At 36.7% G+C, this 22,558-nt stretch overlaps 1 protein-coding gene and 1 long non-coding RNA gene across 6 annotated transcripts in view; one reads left to right on the top strand and one right to left on the bottom strand.

The window, feature by feature from the left end:
• LOC129730381 (facilitated trehalose transporter Tret1-like) overlaps window positions 1–22,558 on the top strand; it is an 81,092-nt gene that overhangs the window by 9,324 nt on the left and 49,210 nt on the right. The gene's annotated exons all lie outside the window — the stretch shown is intronic.
• Window positions 8,561–12,150, bottom strand: LOC129730388 (uncharacterized). The gene is made up of 3 exons (XR_008728848.1): window positions 12,078–12,150; window positions 9,710–9,725; window positions 8,561–9,558 (listed from the first exon to the last, which is right to left on the bottom strand). It is a non-coding gene; the product is annotated as an uncharacterized LOC129730388 (long non-coding RNA).

The raw sequence follows: 22,558 nt of genomic DNA, 5'->3' as shown, positions 1-22,558 counted from the left end.
TTTGAAAAATTTCAGCAATCACATTTTTTTTAAATAAAGGTCTCAATTTTCTCTATTTCCTGCGCCCAGTTTTGAACAGGCTGTAATTGACATTTAAACTGGGACAAGAAGGTGCGTTCAACCTTTCTAGTAATTCCGTGTGTATAATGTTGATAGGCAGATGATCAAAAAATTACCTTAGAAACCGGTTCCTTATTCAATTGCTGACAAAAGTCACATAACTAGTGCATATTATGAACAAACTAGATTATGATGAACCAATGTTGGATAATATTATTAATGGGCTATATAGTTGATAGTAAGTCAAACCTATTGTCAATGTGGTGGAACATTTTAAATAAATCGTTCAACAAGTGCCAATCCGTCTTTGGTCAAAAAGGTTCCCCAAGAGTACGTGAATTTGCTAAGGAAATGAATCGCTACGTTAGAAACACAGAACATTTTTTTGAAGATAACTTTTCTACATTTCAAGAAAGTTTTTACAACCAAACGAGTGACGCACCCATGGGAAAGCCACCTTCACCTTTTCCATGTGAGCTTCTATGACACATTTGGCAAATGAACTATGAGAAAAAATATGTTTTATCAGATCACTTGATGTGATATGTGGATGATATCTTTGTATGTTAATACAGATTAAGATTACAATTGACGGAAAAAGTTTTTATCACTTTTAATTTCGAATATTCTGGGAAACCTACGAACACCAACACTAGTACTTCTAAACATTCCTTTAAACGTATAATCGCTTCTTTTTAGAATATGATCCATCTTATGAAATTTTTGTTCACAGTGATTCAGCAAAGGACAATGAAATGGAATATATTTATGATATTGTTGTACAGAAAGATTATGATACTGATACTTATCTAGGTTTGAAAACAGAAGACATGAATACTTGAATTGATATGATTATGGGAGCAAGAATCGATTCGATTATGGGAACAAGAGGCTTGTCGGCTTGAAAAAAGAGTTGAGGGAAAAGCGATGGAATAATAGGAAAAATTTTGAGAAGGCTTCCGAAAAACGTTTGAATATTTAAGGATTTGCCAGTAGAATCAGCTTAACCCTCAAGTGCCCAGTGCCGTTTTTAAACGGTCTTCAGTTGAACCGCTAAAAAGCTTCAATAAAAAAATGTTATAAAGCTTCATAGTGATTTTTTTCGAAGTCCGTCTAAAAATTAGTTTGGGAACTAGAGGGTTGAGATTGAATTTAAATTTTTTTACAGTACGATTTGTTGCAAATATATATCTAATCAAAAAAATAGTTTGCGTGTATGATAAACTGTGCAGAATCATTTCAAATCGCCTGGAAATACGCGAAAATTTATTCGATGATTTTTTATTTGAATGAAACTTTCAACACGTATTTGGCTTAGCAAACTGAGCATTTTTCACAGGTGCAGAGATTTTTTACACCCATGAGTTACATGCTAAAAGGGCGTATGCCTTTTGGCATAGGTTTTATTCGAAGCATTGTAGCCCAGAAACCGTGAATGAATTGTATATTTTTGATCAAGCATTCCAATGAACGTAAGGTTTTTGCTGGAGAACCATGGACAAATTAAGAAAAACGTGTATTTTCCAAAATATAATTAATTTATCGAGCTTAAATTTAAAATAACTCGAAAACCAATGCGTTTAGAATGTTTACTACCAAGGGCTTTTTGATTCAAAATGACTCTCTGCACCTTTTAAAATCATCAGATTACAAATATTTTGAAAAATGTTTGAATTAAATTTTTTATAAAAAAATTAATCTACCATAAAAAAAATATTTTTCATTTCCCCATCCTGGACTTTTTTTTAAAAGTTTAAGAAATTTGATGTTTATTTTCAATTTTTTTGGTAAAAAAAATTTTTTTTGTACAGTGTATATTTTTTTTATTTGGCATTTTTAATTCCCTACAACTCATTCTCAGACAGTTTTTCTATACAACCAACGGTTTCTGGGCTACAATGCTTCGAATAAAACCTATGCCAAAAGGCATACGCCCTTTTAGAATGTAATCGCTCCAGCTGTGGAAAATGCTCAGTTTGCTGAGCCAAATACGTGTGCAAAGTTTCATTCAAATCAAAAATGGTCGATATTCGACCATCGGTGATTTGGCGCGATCTTGCTCAACTACCTAATCTATTCATAGTTGTTAGGCCAGTATCATTCTTTGGAATCAGTTGGAATGGCCTGAAATTACTTTCGTAGTAAGCTAATTAACATACGTAACTATCATTTAACGTAAAATCTAAGAAAAATCATCATATTTGAAGCTAACGATGAGGAGATTCCCTTGAAACAATATTTGGGTTCTGTGACAAGTTGAACAGATCTAAAGACCCCAGAAAAATTATTTACCTATTCAGGTTTAAATGAGTGTTTCGCTGTTTGCTTTACTTTTAGCCTAAGCAATGGCTTTGTGTAGATGGCTTTAAACATACTATTATTATTCGACAATTGGATCATAGCTTTGAATATCTTTTACAGGTTCGTTTGGTTCTCAGTACACTAAAATTTCATCCCAAAGCAGATGTACCACAATCTTATACTTCTTGATGGCACGTAGATGTTTATTGAAGATAAGATTTGTAGAGCATCAATTCGCCTAGTAGAACACATTCTCACAAAAACAGCTCTTACTACAGATAACCATTCGGCTGAGTTGGTTATACCAAGAGTAAAAGTTGATAAAGTAGATAGAGGTTGTAACTATTGTTGTTGTATATAATTTTGTGACGGCCATAAGCAGAACAATAAAGAGCAAATCACATTCATGCTAAATTTTACTGTACCTCCGAAGACTTTCGGATAAATAAAAAAAATTAAAAAACTGGACAGAGAAACATATAATAGTTCAGTTAGCAGGAGGGAAGGAAGATCGCATATAAATGATAAGCATTTCGCTAACTAGCAATAATGATATTACCAATAATATGAAGTACGGAGTACATGAAACACATTTAAAAAAAAACCTAAATTAATCCACCTAGCGGTCAGACCCAGCCTTTCTCATTCAAACTTTTATTTGTAAAAATAGATTTACATGAATGCTTAAATCCAATAAATGTATATTCACTTTTTGGGTTTTAAAATATTGATGTTGTAATTGAAGTAAAAAATATGAAATTAGACGTAATGTTAGTGCTTAAGAAATAGCGAAATAAAAGAAATGACTCCTAATTTCGAACAATTTATTCACGAGCGATACCGGAAACGTTCAGATAGTACGATACCACATTTAAATTATATTGAGGCCATATATATTGATCAAAGCAGGTATAGTGTTGAATAGTCTTTGATTTTCCTTTCTTTCCAAAACTTTTGAACAGTATATCAAATTTTTATGTAGTTTGTTATTTGTAAGTTGGAGAGATGACTCGTTTGTATGATACTAGCTATGTTCAAATAAGTCGTGTAATACTTGAGATAATAGACTTTCGTTGTTTTACAAATTAAAACATAACGGTTGCTTAAGTTTGATTAGAATCAAATGAAAAGGTAACATATAGGGCAGCCAATCATAACTCAATCATAATTCATCAGTTAACCCTCAACTAGCCCGTTCAGCTGATATCAATATTGTTCAAATCGGTTTTGTAGTTTCTAAGATAATGAAGTTTCGTGATTTTCACTTCTCGATACATTGCAGACGAAGTTACAGTCCGATTACAGCAAAATTTAATAGGGTATTATGAGGCAGCTAGACCTTTTATTTGATACTGATTCTGTTGAAATCGGGTCAACCATCTCTGAGAAAAGTGAGTGAGTCCAAGTAGTCTTCGGAATATGTTTCTTTGCATAGCTGGATTTCAGATTTTTAAACATAACAGGCAAAGTAATAATCCGTTTGCTAAAAAAAATCATAAAGGTCTTATGGGGCAATAAGACCTTCCATATGACACTGATTTTAATAAAAGCGGTTCTGGAGACAGCCCAATCATTTGAAATCAGTTTTATTGAAATCGGTTGTGTGGTTTCTGAGATATTGATGTTTCGTGATATTTACATTTTGATACATAACCTCTAAACTAAAAATCCGATTACAATGAAATTCAATAGCAACTTATGACGCAACTATACCTTTCATTTGCAATTAATTTTATGAAAATCGGTCCAGCCATCTCTGAGAAAAGTGAGTGAGGAAAAAAAGTTGTACATACACACACACACACACATACACACATACACACATACACACATAAATTAGACTGGGACACGGTTATATGGGAAAAAAGCGATGGAGTTATTTTTTCGCTCCCATGCACCTTTCGTGTTCCTTATGGATCCTATAACAACTGTGTAATTTTTCAAATCGATCGGTGAAACGCCCGATATGCGCCCGATTTTTAAAGTTTCCATACGATTTTATATGGGATAATTCACTTTTTCAAAACTTATTCTCTATAAATTCCCAGTTGGGTCCTAAAAATATATCGATACATGATATTTGTAGGAAATTTTCCTGGGAAAAACTCTTCTGAAGACCGTAAGGCGCTACGATGCTTGTAGAAACAGCTATTCACCCCAAACTGATTGAATGTCTGACGGACGGCTTACCATTGAATTTTACTAGCAATACTGCTGCAGCATGCTGCTGTTGCAAATTCAACCATGTGATGAGAAATGATATCACTTAAATTTATCTTCGAGGCTTCCCCAAAGATACTATGAGCAAAAATCACACTTTGAAAATTAATTCCACGCGAAATTATTTTTTTTCGTCAATTTACTTCTTTGCCATGTGTTGTGACCATGCATTTTGAAGTACTTTTAGTGTAGAATAATATCACAAATTTTTAGAAAAATCCATCAAGTCTAGCAGGAGCTATTGCACTTTTTAAATTTTGGACGTTTTTGGACATCTCATTTTCAAGGGCCGTTTTACCTCACTTAACCTCAATGAAGAAAAAATGAAATTTTGCAAAACTTCCTACCTTGAATAGACAAACAAACGCAGAAAATTTCAGCCCAATCGGAGAGTATCAAACAAGCATCGTAGCGCCTTACGGTCTTCAGAAGAGTTTTTTCCAGGAAAATTTCCTACAAATATAATGTATCGATATATTTTTAGGACCTAACTGCGAATTTCTAGGGAATAAGTTTTGAAAAAGTGAATTTTCCCATATAAAATCGTATAGAAACTTTAAAAATCGGGCGCAAATCGGGCGTTTCACCGATCGATCTGAAAAGTTACACAGTTGTTATGGGACCCATAAGGAACACGAAAGGTGCATGGGAGCTAACATTTATTTTTTGTCCCACCCTAACATACATACATACATACAGAAAATGCTCAGTTCGTCGAAAGGGGTCGAGTGGTATATGACATTCGACCATCGGGACCACTTTTATACCTTTGGGTTTTCCAGTGATTGCTATACCTTTCTAGGAGAAAGGCAAAAATGCTTGTTCCACCTTTTTAAACAAAGCATGGTTATTAGACACTAGTTTAAGAGTATAACAAAATCTACAGCAAAACGTTCGTGTCAGTATCAGCAGTACACAAACAGCGCGTTTCAGCAACAGCCCAAATCCACATTCTCCTTAATTTATTTGCCTATGACTAATATCGTGTGACGGCTGTTATAAAAAGCTGTAGGAAGAATAAACGTAAAGAGTAAAATATAGACTGCTCGGCACCTTATCGGCAGCCTTCGTACTAAAGCCTGGAACGCGCAAAAATTGGTCGACAAAAAAATCGTTTCTTTCAGTCAAAACTCATAATACAAAAAACTTCCTATGTTTATTTTGGTAGTTCAACTCACATTTTTAAAGAAAAAAATGTACGTTTATTATTTTGGTTTGCCAAATCCAAACTGCCGTGTCTTCCGCTCAACCCCTCTCATTAAATTTTGTACAGTGGTCCAATTCTCAATACTGTTCGAAAGGGCGGAAATCTGGGCTGTCAAGAGGGTTGTGGTCGTAGGGAACCACAACCACGTTGATCGATTCGTGCCACTCGATCGCATTTTTCCCAGAGTGGCAGCTTGCCTAGTCCGACCAGAACAGCACAGGCGTGTTATGTTGCTCTAGGAATGGTAGCAGCCGCTTTTCCAGGCTTTCCTGGACGTAGATCTTTTGATTGAAGGTTTCGTAGTGATGGAAATGCCGCTTTTTAGACTACACGTGCATATGGCCTGCCAGACGAAGTGTTTTTTCGGGAATTTCGATAATTTGATGGTTTTGAAAATTCAGGCCACCTTCCCTTTTCCTGATACGGTATAAAATTTCTGTCCTGGAAGCTGCTCGAAATCAACCTTCACATAAGTTCCGTCACCCACGGTCGAACTTTGTTAGCAGATTACAGTTTTCCGGACCACCGCTTTGCCGAGGTGTTTTGATCGTTATCTGGGTTCGCCACCTTCACCGCCTTAAACGTCGACAACCCGGCTCGTTTCTTGGCCCGCTGCACATTAATATGAGAGACAATGAGCTTGCCAGTGACGTACCTGATGGAGAGGTTAGGATTCCGCCTATAATTCGCTTCCACCTTCTTCATCGTAGCTGCTACGTCCTAATTACGATAGCCGCCGCTTCCAGGCTTCCTGATGGTCGACAGACGCTCCCTGAACACTTTTGAAATATATGTTTTGGTCGATTTGGCCAAATCCAGCAATTTTGCCAATCTGGCGTGCGAGAACGTCGGATTCTCTTGCTGCGCGTGCAAAATTTTGACACGCTGTTCCTCTCGCTTGGACGCCGTTTTGAAAACTGGAGAGCAACCGGTGAAAACTCATTTTAGCAACCATTGTATACACACTCAACTCTCAAATGCAACATTTCATGGTTTTTTTAATGCATTTTTAACAGAAATACACCAATTTTAAGTCGACCAATTTTTGCGCGTTCCAGTCTTTAGGAGCGGCTGTGTACCTTAGGATGTGATACCGAATATTATATACAACCATACGTACCATTGTCGACATTGGAACAACGGAACTTTTTTTTTAAATCGTAGTTCTCAGCACTGCCACGCCAGGTTTGGGAAAACTTAGAATATGTTTCAAGGGGAATAGTTGCTCTAAGTTTTGGTGAAAGTGCCACTCCTCTCTTCGTTCTCGTGAGACGCTCTATATTTTTAGAGTAACTTCTTCGTCGGGGTCGAGTCTCGGCTCGGGAGAGACTTCTTCGGCAATGATTGAGAGGATTCAGGTTTTTGGCGTAACCTGAACAGTTCATGAGTTGTGTAGTTCGAAATAAAACGACGATTGCGTCATATTCGTCTAATTTCCATCACTGGTTTTTGGCGTCATATTCGTCTAATTTCCATCACTGGTTTTTTCAAGTCTAGTCTTCTCTACAGCGCTAGATGGACTGATTTCAGATTGTAGTTATGGCTCAGCGGCATTATATTTACATCTTAAAACACCAAATAAGCACAGCTCCAATAAGTTTAGACCTAAACCATTGTCGAAGTGTCTTGCAATAGTTTTATAACCCATAGCAAACGAAACAGAAAACAACACCAAGCACCAAACACTCTGGTAAATTTCCAAAATCAAATTCTCTAATAATTCAAACTGATTTTACCAGACTTTTATGTTTTCCTTATGTTAATTATGTTTCAGAGGTGGAATCAACTATGCTCCTTATTTTTTCTCGAAGAAACTCACCAGATATTATGAAAAAATTAAAGTGAAATGTTTTCCACATGGATTTCAGAATCAGCCAAATTGATGATCTACTAATTATGTCGTTCGTGAAATATAACAATAATTGAATCAGCGTTTAAAACACTTTTTCGCAATCAGACTTTGTAACTCTGATAACATATGGGAACTGCGTAGCCTCAAGGTTACAGAGGCGGCTTTGACAAGCGGACTCTGTAAGCTTGAATCTTGATTTGTATCTATGAATCTTGATCGAATCTTAGTAGCATCAGGCCATTCAATGTTAGGAGAACTGTACGAGCATGAGTTTATTCTCAGACTCTTTCCTAATCCCACTTTGACGTTCCCTTCACGCTGAATTCCAAAGAAAAAAAAAACATAGTGACTCACATAATACCTCTCCAGGAAATTGTAACTGCCTATCCTTGAGGGGAAACGAGACACGGTTAAAAGAAGTTATTCAGTAAGAGTAAGCCAGCGTATAAAAAAGAATTAAATGTATCAAAAATTCATCACCTTACCATGGTGATATAATAACGCAAACCTTTTTGGCTTTCCGTCACAGTCGTGGAGATGCAAAGGTAAACTCCATCTCCGACTGCAACGATTGTTACAATTTCTTCTCTCTTTTCCTTAATCGACTTTATATGCTCAGCTGGTCCCGTTATCGATCTATTTGCAGCAAAAGCTACTGAATTGTTCTCAATTAAAGACGATACATTAAGGGGGGACCCTACTCTGAAAGGTCCCAAATTAATAAATTGATAGTATTTTTCTTTCGGAAGTTTCAAGTATAGTGATGTGTTCGGGTATTTTGGCTATCGATTAGGGTATATTTGTAAATGTATTTTGCATGACCTGGATACAAATACAGGTCGGACTCGATTATTCGGAGACTCGATCATCCGGAATTCGATTATCCGGAATTTTATTTTTTCGGTGTTCGTTTACAATTTTTTATCTGAAATTTTACCTTTACCATCTCTTCTGGCATGTTTGTTATCATTCATGTCAATTCCGTCATGTTTGGGACATGTTCGAAATAAGTGAAAATAGTCAACGTTTAATTTATTTTTTTATGCTTCTCAAGAAATCACCCCTTTTCGCCCCAAAAATAATTTCTTGTTACGCCACTGCATCATACAAACAGATTAAAAGAAGTAAATATTTCTTCTATGTTCGTTAATCGCAAGTTTTATTTTTTTTTTCTGTGATTCGATTATCCGGAAAACTTGATTATCCGGAATGAACTTTTTTTTTGATGTTCCGGATAATCGAGTCCGACCTGTATAGTGAGTGTTAAGCTGTTAACAGCAGTTCTCTCGAAACCATGTTTTTCAACTGGTGATACGTTTTTCTCAGCATCTACTGAACCGATTTGGTGAAAATTCTCTACAGCATGTCGAAATGGCGGCCATTTTATCAAAAAATTTTTTTTTCAAGAAAAATCACTATTTTAAAATTTATGAAACATTGAAAAATTCAGGTTTTGAAAATAACTATGTAACAAGTTAAATAATCCATTTCTACATGCTGGAAAAAATTTCGGTCAAATCGGTTCAGTAGATGCTGAGAAGCACGTACCATCAGTTGAAAAACACGGTTTCGTGAAAAACGCTGTCAACAGCTATAACTATATTCTGTAAAATATTGGTTGAAAAATATTGAAAATTAGAGCGGGGGCCTAGTGTGGTTGGTAACGACTCCGCCAACCACGCTCGACGCCTGGGTTCGAATCCCACCGCCGACATGGGTGTCGATGGTTGGGAGGTGACGTGATCCACTCACAACCAACCCAACTGGTCTAGATTCAATCCTAGCCGACACCGGGAGATTTTCTGAGGCGAAAAATCTCTGGGATCACGCCTTCCATCGCATGAGGAAGTAAAGCCGTTGGCGCCGGTCCGTTAACAAACGGGTCGTGAGTTAGGGACCTGGGTGTGGAGTCGCCTCCCTGGGCGTCGGTAATTGGCCACAACAGTGGCGGAAATAGACCGACGGAAAATAAGCGAGAATAAAAAAAAAAATATATTGAAAATTGACCGAATGGTAGCCATTCTTCGCAGGCGCCTCAGAAAAAATACTTTTTGCGGTGCACGTCATACCTCAGCACTGGATCATCTGAAATGAAATAACCAAAGTTTTTCCTTTAATTTTTATGTCCCTCTAGGTATCTCTGTCGAGTTTTTCCATTTTTTTTTAATTTCTGAACTTTTTACAAGACTTGAAAGTGAAAATACCGATTTTTGGCCTAAATTCATGACTATTGTTGTTAATAATAAAAAAAATAAAATCAAAAACGAAAAAATCTCAACAGGGTTACCTCATAAATTATGTAACGAAATACTGTAAAAAATTTGAAAACGATCCGTTGAATAGATTTTGAGATACAGAGTGCACCGACTCAAAAAACATCGATTTGAGAAAAACACGTTTATAGTTTTTCGTAGCGATTTATTTTTTATTTTACTCACATAGAATCATCAACAGACAACATTCTTGAGTTACTATACTTTCATAATATGCAATAAAAAAGCACTTTTTTTGAACCCTTAAAACCCTACCCCCCCCTTAAATATAGTCCAAGACTAAAAGATACATTTTCAAATATACCTCAATCAATAACCACAATACCCAAACACCTCACTTTACTCTAAACAACCGAAAAAAATCACTAAAATTCATTATTTTTTACCCTTCCAGAGTAGGGTCCCTCCTTAATAGAAATTTCTTTACTAGCTCAGATTCATCGCAGAGGAGCAATTACCGATCGTACATTTCACAGAAATTTTCTAAACTACGTATATAAATTGAATCTTTAAAACGACTATTCAAATCGAAGTCTTTAGAGACTTGAATGAGGCTTTCCTTTAACCAGACGTAGAAGCGACGAACCCGGTGAGAAATTACTATGAGGCTTTTTGATGCATTTCTTTCTCTGCTAGGTGCACCAAAATTCACAGAAATGGCTAAGAAGCTATAATGTTTCATTTTTTCCAGTTTGTGGTTCGAGGCACAACCTGTTTCGAAAAGTGTAACATTTGACGCAAAGATCGTTTTTGAGACATTTTAAATAATAAAGCGCAATACAAATTTGGTTTAGCAAATTCATAGAGGATTAACCCAATTTTGAATTTACCATAGAACTTCGCTACTAACAATGAAATAATAACTAAAGATCTTTATTGAAAGTATAAAAAAATATCAAAATATACAAATACTCTTTTTCTGTAAATTTGGTTACAGAATGCATTGCGAATGTAACACGAAATTATTTGCAAACTCACCAAAGTACTTCCTGTACGATATCAAATATCAAAACTTTATCGCTATTTCTTATGCTGAATGGATTAGAATTTGCACAAAAATCAGGATCAGATGTAAATGGTGAAAAAAATCAAAGCTATGGGTAATAATTTATTTTATAAACAGTTTAATCATTCAATTCGTTCTCACACAAAAACGTTCAGAACAGAAGAAGTAATTTTTACTTAAAGGCAATTTTCGAAACAAAAAAAATATTATCACTTCAGTATACTTGCCGTGAAGAGAAATCCATTTCTACTTATTGGATAAAGAATGTCATGTTACAGTTTTGTGGATACTAAGTAACGAGATGAACCAGCTGAAAGCTTTTTTAATAAAGACATCAACAAATTAATAATAATCGTTTTAAAATTTGCATTGGCTGTTCTTTGTATTGCCTTGTAGAAGATCAACAAAATTTACTTGAAGGTGTTTTAACAACTAAAAAAAAAATTTCTTATTTTCGTAATAAAATCATGAAATTGTCCAGTGAACTCTTCTTTCATTTCAGTTCACTAGCGATTGAAAACCGTTCTCGTAGGGAACCAATGCTTTCTAATTATGTAATATTACTTGTCAAGGTCACGATCAATGAAACCGCAGGTTCTTATCGCATATGACATTTGACTATTACTTGCCAAGTCACGTCTCGTTGCTCCAACAGTATAATTTGATCGGCGATTTACAATCTATTTACATTAGATAACTCAATGTTAAGATGCGTCTTATTGTTTGTCCAAACTAAATTCAAAATATTAACACTCATCTTGTCTGTATCAATATTTTCTGTGAGCTTTAATGACATGATATTTCAAACGTTACAAGTTTCAAATCGAACCGACTTACGGCGAATCGCATACTTTTCTAAAATATTCACCAAATATCATGTTTATACTACTCTTGTACTCTTGCTAATATTCCACTTGTCTATAATAATGTAAATTTTTATTAGAATCCGATTCAAAAATACGACGACGGATTTTTTTTATTTCTATACTGGAAAAAATGCAGAGTTCACGCATTCTAAGTAATTTAAAGCAACTCGGGCCTGCAAAATTAGCAAAAAATCTTAAGTTTGTATTGTTTTAATATTTTTTTACTAAATTTCATACAATCTTAGACCACAATACGCATCTGAGAATGAAACTTTGTTATCATTTCTCTTACCTCTAACACAGGCTGTTCATAATTCTATAAAAAACCGGAGGCCAAATGGCAATGTTTGTTTATGGTTTCAAAGTAAACACAGAACTGGTAAACTGTAAGCAAATATCGCAAGCGAAAAAAAAAGACTTCACTTTGCGGTTTCCATCTGTCTGTTTAGCTAAAAGTTTGAAAAGTGGCTTACCAGCGAATTCGTGTTTCAATGAAACTCGATCAAATGTGGTCAATGAAGTTCCGTGTACAAAAAAAAAAAAATACATGCTACTCATTTGTATTCGCACAGACTGCTCTATAAAACAGCTTCATAATACAGAAGTCGCGTCACAGTGTAAAAAACCAGTTTAAATCCACCTAGTGGCATGGTCTAGCGCCTAGGATGATGTGCTCACAAAGTTAATGTTTCCTTAGTGCTATTGCACCCTAATTATTCAGTGTAATTCATTTTAAAATAACACGTTTATTTGATTGCTTTCATGGTGCTTTTACTAAAAAATGGCTATAATTTCAACAAACCTAACATTTTTTTTATACTAATACTGGGTGAACATGAATTGAAAAAAAAATCTAATATATTAAATTCATCTATTAATTAGAACACCCGGAACGAACCAAAACCTTATTAATAAAAAAGTGGTCTTTTATGTCCCTGACTGTTTTACCTAAAAGCACACGCTTGTTGAATCCGTTGAACCGAAACGCGTGTTATATTACGGTCGGTTTCTAGTTTCCCCAGTAAAACATCCGCCTTTCTGACGTATTCAGTGCTCTACCAATAAAGTGTCTTCGGTCGTAAAAGTGATTTCAAAGCTTTTCCGATCGGAAAAAGTTACTTCGCGAATAATTGTACACCTTGGCCTCTTAATCCTCGGCCTCTATATGCGACATGGTCGCGAGACAGACACTCGTTTTCAGTGAGTGCTACCTCAAAAACGAAACACATAAGAGTGTCGCTTTATATATGGGCCCCTCTGCGCGTAACCCCTTTACCAGCTCCACACGCCTCGCTAAAAGTCATAAACTGCGAGGACGCACCGCCGAATGGGAGGGGGAACCTTACAAAAAGTAAAACTTTAATCGGATATCGCATAAATGCCTTCCTTTGACTTCGTCACCACGCAGCCGTTCATGCCTCTTACCGCGCCGAAGTTTCAACCTGACAGTAGGTATACCGCTGTGAGAGACGCGCTGCGATGGACCTCATTCTTTGGGTGCTTTTCACATTGAAGGGAAACCTGTGCGATGAATTCAAATGTCAAAATTGTTAGTTCTATCGAAAGGAGAAGTTCGCTACTCAAATCCATAAGAATTCCTCTAGTAACATCATCTCAACTGAATAGGGCTCACTGATTTTTCTGGTGTACAGCACTTGTTCCTCTTCAATCATTCTATTACGTAACTATATTACAATCGAGCAAAAAAAAAAACACTTTTCGTTTCTAAAACAATTAAAACATCAAATCATCCATCCTCGCTTGAATTGACTATAATTGAGCATTCCGCCACCATACCCAAAACTGGGCACCACTAATGCATTGCGTCTGCCAGTTTACCTCCCCCTTCCCGCACATACCCCGACCACTCCGTTGATCGAGTGAGTTTGGGTCGGTGGTGCCTGTTTTTTCTTCTTTCGCACCTGGTTTATTATTTTCCCATATATGAAGAACAGGTAGAGTCACTCTTGGCCGGCCGCAGATCTTCCTTCCTCCCAGCCAGCCGATCGGCAAGTGATTTTTTTGCCGGTTGCCTGACTGGCTGGCTGGTTAGCCCGGCGGTGGTGACTTTCCACATGTGTTTTTTTTCGTTTGTTGTTGCTTGTATTTTATTTTCCTGCTTATCAGATTCCTATATAATGTAATACAGACAAGGCAGCAGTCAAAAATTAACACTCGAGCAGCGACGACAGCGCGCGGTGTAGGTTTGTGTGGCACTGTGGGAAAGGAGCCAACCTTGTGAGCTTTTTGGGGACTATATTTTGGTTGTTGTACTTTTTTGTACTGATCAGTTTGTATCTTCAGCTAGATTTATTGAATTATGAAGTGTTGCTGTAGGATAAGTTATTATGTGGTCCTTCCAAATCTAAAAAATGAAACACGATACGAAGAAAAATATAGTTGAAATTTCTTCACAACTAGTCAATTTTCTCAGTTCTAATTCACTTAAAGAAAGTACTACTTACTGTAAATTATCCTTTTTTATTCATTAACATTGCTTATCTCACATCAAAGATTCTCGATCGAAACCCATCTATTTTACGTTTGTTGTTCAATTTGACGGTTATTAGGTTTAAAAAATTATCTGAAAAATAATAGTCGTGGAATAACAAACAAGTAAACATCAAGTAACCAGTATCGACCAAAGAACACTTGTTTAAAATTTTCAAAAACGCCAGATAATGCTGTGAATTGATTTCAGCGATTTCGTGATCTATATTATCGGAACAATAGAGACAGAGTTCATAGTTTGTTTATAGAAGATTTATGAATACGAAGTTTTACTGAATAAATGCAATTTCTATCTTCAATAAGTAAAATTATAAAGTATATTAAATAGGAGTTACTCAAAAATTAGTTTTTTATACTTAACTTTTGTTAGTTGCATTTTAAAAGAAAACGTTGTTCGGAGGAATTGTTGGGATACACAAAACACATGTTTTTGCCAAAGACGTACTTAAAGTTATTAAAAAAAACCCAAATTAATCCACCTAGCGGTGAGACCCAGCCCTTCTTATTCAAACTGATTGTATGTTAAAATAGATTTACACGATTTAAGATCCTTAAATTGTCAAATACAATACAAGGAAGGTATATCCACTCTTTGGGTACTAGAATATTGGTGTTATATATAAAGTAATAATTTAGGTATAGTATGTGATATTTGTGGTCCCCGTGGTTAGCGATGTCGGTCGGCTAGCTCTCCCACACGGTTGTGATATCTGGTTCGATTCCTGATCGTGTCGAGGATCTTTTCGAGCTGGAAATTGTCTCGACTCAGCACTGAGGCACGGTGTATCCTACACATGCAAAATGTATCAAAACAATATTGATAACGAATTCTCTCAACTAATCTAGTTGATCGAGACCGCTATTAGCCCCAAGGCTAAGCGTGCGATATTGTTGTGATATTTGACGTAATACTTGTGTTAAATAAAATGTGAAATAATAGAAATGACTTTTAATTTCAACTTCAATCCCGAGAGAGGCCGTAAACATTGAAATAGTACAATATCCTTTTTTAATGATGTTGAGGCCAAATATTTTGATCGTAGCTATAGTTTTAAACAGCCTCCGGGCTACGTTTCTTTCTATAACTTTCAAACCACATGAAATTTACAATACCACAGTAAGAGCACCCAACAAAAACGAGGAAGATTTTGTTACTCTATTGCAACTTTTATTACTTTTTGTGTACTACGACCCGCATTATACACAAAGTGTTATAAACAAAAAGTAACAAAATTTATCAAAGAAATAGTTATCGGTTTCCGTTATACTCTACTAGAAAATTTTTTGGAAATAAAATATATTTCGAAAATTTTTTGGAAATAAAATTTTTTGGAAATATATATTTCGACTGTGACATACAGTCTTCCTCAGTGCTTATGTGGACTGGTAAAGAGCAAAGCGTAAATCCTGTTGTAGTAGGTAAAAATGAAAATTTAGCACTCTTAATTGGAGTTAGGTAGGGAATTTTGCGGTCGATTGTTTACCGTACCATGTCTGGGGTTTTTGGGAAGCAGATTGAATAGCCATGAGGGGTGATTACCTGCGTTTTTATTGAGAAGCGTTGTTTATAAATTTCTAAACTTCCAGCTACGTCTAATTTCCATAAATAATTAACGGGGGTTCGCCACAGAAGGCAGAATCACGAAAGGCAGAAGCACGAAAGGCAGAATCATGAAAGGCAGAACTCTATGACCGTACACACAAGGCAGAATATTTCAAAAGGCAGAATTTCGAAGGGCACGAAAGGCAGAATCACTGGTAGCAAAACCTGACTCACGATAGCCAAGTGCGTGATGGCAAATTGGTGCGAATCCTGGTCACGGTATCAAAGCTGCTACTTTAAATTTATTATTTAATATTATTTGGTGACCAGACATAATAACTGGTCACAAGCAATGACCAGTTTTAATGGCAGGTGCAAATCAAGCCTAATTATTAGATCCGAAACGCGCAAACTGGTTTGTCTCAAGTTCTAAAGACTCTCACGGCATCGCGGATAGTAGTTTTTCGATGTTAGGTATAACTTACACTAGTCTCAACGGTTTGTTGGTTATAATTAACATAAAACAACTCATGCGGCGAAGATGCATAATCGAGGGCAAGGAACTGAGGCGGCACAAAGCCGCCGTGGTTTCCGCGGTCCGAGACGGCCGCCGACCCGCCGTCGGAAGCGGCGGCCTCTCGCATACAAACAACTGATCTACTGGTTTTCTAGGATTATTCAAACAGGTTTTCTTTCCCTCAGTTAAGTCCGAACGAGCGGTAGCGAGTAAGGACAGCATACACTTGGACAATAGAGTCGGCCAAAGGCCGCGAGTGTGTGTTGTTAGAACGAAAATAGACCATTTTTTGATTCTGCCACTCGTGCTCTTTGTGATTCTGCCATTCGTTTTTCTGCCTTATGAAATATTCTGCCTTTCGTAATTCTGCTTTTCGTGATTCTGCCTTTTGTTATTCTGACTTTTGATTTTCTGCCTTTCGTAGGAGACCCATTAACGGGGCGGAGGAGGTGAATGTTATCTGAAGTTAGAAGTAAATAACAAAATTTATGACGGCTACACGCTTGTATGTGTTTCTGCCGGCGAACATACAATCAAGAACCACAATACATGTGTATCGAGATTTCACTCCCTGCATTTGTATTGATGGATCAGGTTTATTTCTTTCCCTTTCTTCACACATAAGCAGAATCTCAACCGTCAACCTCGAATGTCTAATTAAAAACACTTTTGTTTCGTTTCCCAGCGTTTACTTGAAATGGAAATATCTAATACCATGTGGTCAGAGTTGCCGGGTTTGCGAATGTTTTTCTTGACGAGCACGAGATTTGTATCTTCAAACAGGTCCAAATGAGTTTCCATGAACCAATAAGTGTGTGTTTTAGGTAGCTTGTAAGAAAGCGAATGTTTGTGTTTTTCTCTGACGCAGTTTACAGATCGCGATGTGATTTCAAGACGCATTTGAAGTTTCTGAAATCATCAACGTTTGCATACTGTATGCCGAGGAAGAATGCTGCTTGGCAGCTTATGTCATATTTTTACCTTTCTCCTAGAAAGGTATAGCAATCACTGGAAAAACCAAAGGTAAAAGAATGGTCCCAATGGCCGAATGTCATATACCACTCGACCCCTTTCGACGAACTGAGCATTTTCTGTATGTATGTATGGATGTGTGTATGTGTGTGTATGTGCAACTTTTTTTTTCTCACTCACTTTTCTCAGAGATGGCTGGTCCGATTTTCATAAAATTAATTGCAAATGAATGCTCTAGTTGCGCCATATTGAATTTTATTGTAATCGGATTTTTAGTTTAGAGGTTATGTATCAAAATGTAAAAATCACGAAACATCAATATCTCAGAAACCACATAACCGATTTCAATAAAACTGGTTTCAAATGATCGGGCTGTCTTCAAAACCCTTAACTTTTAAATTTCGTTATGATTGAGCATATGGTTCAAAAGTTATGTAAAGAAAAGTAATCCTGAGGTTGTTTAAACTCACTCATTTTTCTCAGAGATTGCTGAACCGATTTTCACAAAATTAGTGTCAAATGAAAGGTCTAGTTGCCCCATAGGTTGCTATTGAATTTCATTGTAATCGGATTGTAACTTTGTCCGTTGTTTATAAAAATGACAAATCACATAATGAAAGTAAACATATTGACTCTCTCCTAACGATCACTGGCTAATTAAATGGGAGAAAAGTGATCCAAATGGCCAAATGTCATATACTACTCGACTCAGTTCGACGAATCGAGCATTTTCTGCATGTATGCATGTATAGGTGTATATGTTTGTGTGTGGGTGTGTACGTGTGTATGTGCATCTTTTTTTTCGCACTCTCTTTTCTCAGAGATGGTCTGACCGATTCTTTCTATCTTGGTGTCAAATGCAGGATCTATTTGCCGTTTAGGTTGCTATTGAATTTCATTGTAATCAAACTTTTAGTTTTGGCACTGCGTCAAAATGTGAAAATCGATTTGAACAATATTGATATCAGATGAACGGGCTAGTTAAGGGTAAACTGATGAATTATTATTGAACACGTGGTTTCAAAGTTTGGCTGCCTTATACGTTCCCTTTTCATTTGATTCTAATCAAACTTAAGCAACCGTTATGTATCAAATTGTTAAAACAACGGAAGTCTATTATCTCAAGTATTACACGATTTATTTGAACATAACTAGTGTCATACGAACGAGCCATTTCTCAAACTTACAAATAACAAACTTCATAACAATTTGATATGCTGTTCAAAAGTTTTGGAAAGAAAAGAATTTCAATTACTCTTCAACACTATACCTGCTGTGATCAATATATATAGCCTCAACATGATTTAACTGTGGTATCGTACTATTTGAACGTTCCAGGTATCGCTCGTGATTAAATTGTTCGAAATTAAGAGTCATTTCTTTTATTTCGCTATTTCTTAAGCACTAACATTACGTAAAATTTCATATTTTTTACTTCAATTACAACATCAATATTTTAGAACCCAAAGAGTGAATATACATACCTTTATTGGATTTAAGCATTCATGTAAATCTATTTTTAAAAATAATAAATTTGAATGAGAAAGGCTGAGTCTGACCGCTAGGTGGATTAATTTAGGTTTTCTCCGTATGCATACAACGAGCGAACTAATACGCGCACACCGGATGAATTGGAGATAGCAAAAACAAGTGAGGCCTGAAACATGCTAAGCGTCAACGCGAACGTTCGGGCGAGATTCTTGCCGTAGGTTAATGAACAGATCTTCTTACGGCTGTTGATAAACCTACGGCAAGAATCTCGCCCGATCGCTAGTGTTGGCGTTCAGCCTGTTTCAGGCCTAACATGTGCAACACATGCGACGGTGTGTGATTTTTCTTGACTGGAGGTGGAAAGGGAGCATTTTTCGACAAAAAAAAACTTTGCATGTTGTTGAAACGACCATTATTCGATACTCTTACTTCCGTAAAACGTGTAAAATATATGACAGTATGTGTTGTTACTTGACTGGGGAAGAATTTTATTGCCTTTTTAGTAATAGAATTGTTACCCAAAAGGTAATTTTTTCAATTTCAATTTCAATAAACCCTTATAAACCCTAATAAACCCAATAAACCCCACTTTTCAATTTTAATAAACCCTTTGTACACATAATTCGTGCTGGTGCATTATTCTTTCAAAAGGGAGAAGATGTGGAGAATCTTTCCAACCACGGAATCAGTTTTAGAATAGAATAGCTCAACATGTCCTATGAGCACAGTCTCAGATGGAAATGCCTTGCCCAATAGCTCTGCTAATGCAGCTGGTAATAATGTTAATAATAACAATTGTGATTTAGCTTTAATCAAGTGCGGATGTTGATAAGTCGAAAATTATGTTCATCATAGCATTTTTAGTTGTTTGATTCTACTTAGGGGCCATCCACATACCACGTGAACAGCTTGGGAGGGTGGGGGAGGGGGGTTGTGTTATGTTCACGGTCCATACAAAAGAAAAAAGGAAGGAGAATTCACATGAGCAGTTGTCTGCAGGGCAGAGGGGGTTTCCAAATCGTTTAAAATTTGTCCACGTGGTATGTGGATGGCCCCTTATAACAAGACGGCTACTCGAAAATCACCATCCATAAAAACAAAGGTTATAGAATTAGTAGAAAACTTATACCAGAGATATAGCCAAACCAATTTTCAGTTTTTCTCTTCTAAAGTATTGCTGGATACGGGCGGCACCCGGAGGCTACCGAAAGTTTAACCTGGGTCCATCGTGCAGTTATTATCGGCCAAATAACAATCCTAAAGATACTAGGGTGTGTTCGTTTGATTTAGCCCCAGTCAATTTAGATTATGTAAAATTTCTTCTGCTACCAAATACGTATACACTAGCGCCACGAAGTGACAGAGTTTCTTAACAAAAAGATCATCATCCCATAGTACTTAATCACTTGGACAACTCTGCTGAAGACATGAATGTTCTATGTCCTAAGATTAGCGAGCTATAATGCACCCTTTAGCTCAGACTGTACTGGAGTGGTACATGTTTTCCCATTGAAGTTTGTGTAAGTTTCTCAACCAGAACTCGTTATGTTTTCATATCCGTCTTTTGGAACCTGTCCAGCAATGATTTAGTGCAGTTATGTTGGAATAATATGTTAAAAATAATTTACTATTCGAGTGTTTTCGTTTATCGCGTCTCCTGAAAAATTTACTTAATGGCACATGTACCACTTTTACTCTCAACGGCTCAAATTTTGCCGATTCTGCCTTGCAAAATTATGGAAATATTGCTTTACTTTGCGAACAGCTTTGCAGTACTTTTAACCCTGGAATGATAGTCTGCGTCAATTTTACTCCTCGCTTTCAGAAATGTTACCCATTTTGATTCTAACAGCACGCCGTTTTTTTATCGTTTTTCTTGATCAATAAAGAAATCTTAAAACTAACATTCTGGTTTTTGTTATTTATCGATGTGTTAACACCGTTTACTTGAAAATCGGAGTCAATTGGACACATAGTTATCCTTTTACGCACGTCAAAATATGATTATCTTCTCAGGGTTAAACAATGAATTGACATTTACAATGAAGATAATCGTTTTAATCTAATTTCTCAATCTTTAACTACAAATAATTCCTAATTATTTTCCTCGTACGAAGCGAACTTATTTTTGTTCTTTTATTTATATGCAGGTATGTGCAGCTTAAGTTTTCTGCTACAAGTACTTTACATACTCTCTAAGGTAAAAAGTATCCGATGTGTACTGGATTTTTAGTAACCAGTAAAAAAATATCAATAAAGTTAGCTTACACCTCAAATTTGGCCTCCCATTGCCCACTGTTCCACCGGTCGCCACAATAGATCAACACGGGGTCGGGAGGCGACTGCTGCCGCAATATACCTGGTTCCCTCTCTTCCCTCATCCACGGGGCATCACACGCATGCCCCCGTTCTTTCCACATCCCCCGGCCGGAAACGATAACTCTCGATTTTACTTTCTGGGGGACACGTACAGCCGCGAAATACATCGAAAGCTAGCCCCGTCGAGCAGACCTACACCGTTGTCGGTTCGAAATATTTTGGGTGTTTTTTTTTTGCTTATATTTTGATTTCTGATTTTATTGTTTGGTTATAATCATCTTCAGCGTCAAACCGTGTGGGATACTGGAAGGATGAGTAAATAATAAATAATTTCGCTTTTGAGCTCACGTCTTACCGCTGTGTGGTTGTGGTTCGGGGTTGGCTCTGCGTGAGCAACGAGAGAATTTTGATTGCGGCAAGCCATCGACGTCGAGCTGGGCGATAATAAAGTTACACTTCAGGGTATGCGACAGAGACAACGCGCGTTTCCACGATTTATGGACCAAGAAAAAAAGGCTACATCATGAAAGCAAATTTACTTTGGCCTTGTGCTACAACCGGACTGCAGCAGTCTTTCCATTCAAAACGAAGTTAAAAAAATGCAAGGAGCTGCCACATTATTAAGCGGGCAGCAATTTGAAAACCAGATCTGGTGAACGATTCCGTAAGAATATTTAATTTTTGAGTCCAGCTCTTCGTTCGTTCAGTACTCGGGGGGTATCAGATGATGTTATTGGTTAGCTAGCCAGGCGGATAAGTTCGCAATTTATGCATGCCGATATGCATCAATATTTCATCAGTTTATACAAATTCATGAAGTCATCGTCGGAAATGTTCGGTTTTCGTTTCGGATTGGTGAGGTTGGACCGATAGTAGGGTATATTAGAGCATCACACGTGTTGAAAGTTCGAAAAAAAACGAACTGGAGTGAAAAACTTTGCCAGATGAATAAGAATCGTGTGAATTAATCATCATGCATTAGAACCGGGTCTGAATATCCAAAAAAAGGAACTCGAGCTCATGTTTTACATCTCAACCAACCGAGATGTTAACTGAGGCTTCGTTATTTGCACACAAATTTGCATCTGCTTGTGAACTTTCCTTTTTGACAAGCGTTGAAGCATTTGTACCGAATATGATAAAACTTTCGACGGAACCTACAATCATGCAACACCAAACAATAACTTTCGTTATTTGACTAGAAAAAAAGTGCTGTCGTCATTTCAGTTGTTTGCCTCCAGCAAAACTTGCCGCTCGTACAATCAAGATATACATGTGTGCTTGCTGAACGAAATATAAAAAAACTAATTGATTGACACGTTAAATGAAAGTATTTTACGGTGACAAATCGTTTCAATCGTAACCAATGAACGAAATGGTTGAGCGGACACCGAGCACCACTGTGGCCTGAGCAATCTCC

This window comes from Wyeomyia smithii, chromosome 3 (genome assembly GCF_029784165.1).
Source record: "Wyeomyia smithii strain HCP4-BCI-WySm-NY-G18 chromosome 3, ASM2978416v1, whole genome shotgun sequence".
NCBI lineage: Eukaryota > Metazoa > Arthropoda > Insecta > Diptera > Culicidae > Wyeomyia > Wyeomyia smithii.
Note: the sequence above shows the minus strand (reverse complement) of the source record. Positions and strands in the feature narration are given on the sequence as shown.